This window comes from Etheostoma spectabile, chromosome 4 (assembly GCF_008692095.1).
Source record: "Etheostoma spectabile isolate EspeVRDwgs_2016 chromosome 4, UIUC_Espe_1.0, whole genome shotgun sequence".
Classification (NCBI taxonomy): Eukaryota; Metazoa; Chordata; class Actinopteri; order Perciformes; family Percidae; genus Etheostoma; species Etheostoma spectabile.
In genome coordinates, this window is record NC_045736.1 from 2097996 (window position 1) to 2098901 (window position 906).

The window sequence follows — 906 nt, forward strand, 5'->3', positions numbered from 1 at the left end:
GAGCCATAACGTGAGATACAAGGTAATGGGGCCTTTTATACATTGTCATGTTTCTTTAGAAACAAATGGACAATGGACTAAAAAATGGACAATGGACAAATGGTCTTTAAATGCTTCAGATGATATTCAGTTTTTAGATGATGTTGTTCCTAAATACAACAAGCTCCTGGTTTGTGGGGACTTCAACATTCATGTGTGTTGCCCCTCAAACCCATTCTAATGATTTTAAAGCCCTTTTGGACTCCATTGACCTTAATCAATGTGTGGAAGGGCCGACACATCGTCTTGGCCACACCATGGATCTCATTATCTCTTATGGCCTTTCAGTTTCACTTGGAGAAATAACAGAAACTGGCATCTCAGATCACTTCCACGTCAGGTTTGAGATCAGTGTTCCTCCACGTGCTAGTAAGCCTGTCTCCTGAGCTTCTAGGCGGCATTGCATCACCTCATCTCCAGCTGGAGAGTTTGCTTCTGCATTCGTGGGCTCACAGTTTTATGCCAAGAATGGTCTGGTCGCTCCCTCTTCCCCAGATAACATTTTCTCTGTGTTCCACTCCACAAGCACAGAAATCCTAGAATCTATTGCACCTTTGGACAAAATCTTTTTTTTTGTGATTACATGTTTTTTTATTTTCATTTTACTTAGACTTCTCTTTATTGATCCTTTTGCATGACTCCCGTGAGGAAATTGAAAATTCCAGCAGCAGTTTTATCAAGAAAAAAACTAGATAAAAAAGACAGTATAAAGACAACAAAATAACAGTAATAATAACAATAAGAAAATTTGTCAAAAAAGAAAAAAAAGGTCATAAATTATAATCAAAGTGTCAGTGTAAAAGTGTTAAAGTGATAAAGTGACCAAGTATTAATGTAAGTCCAGGTGTGTGTATGTATGTATGTATG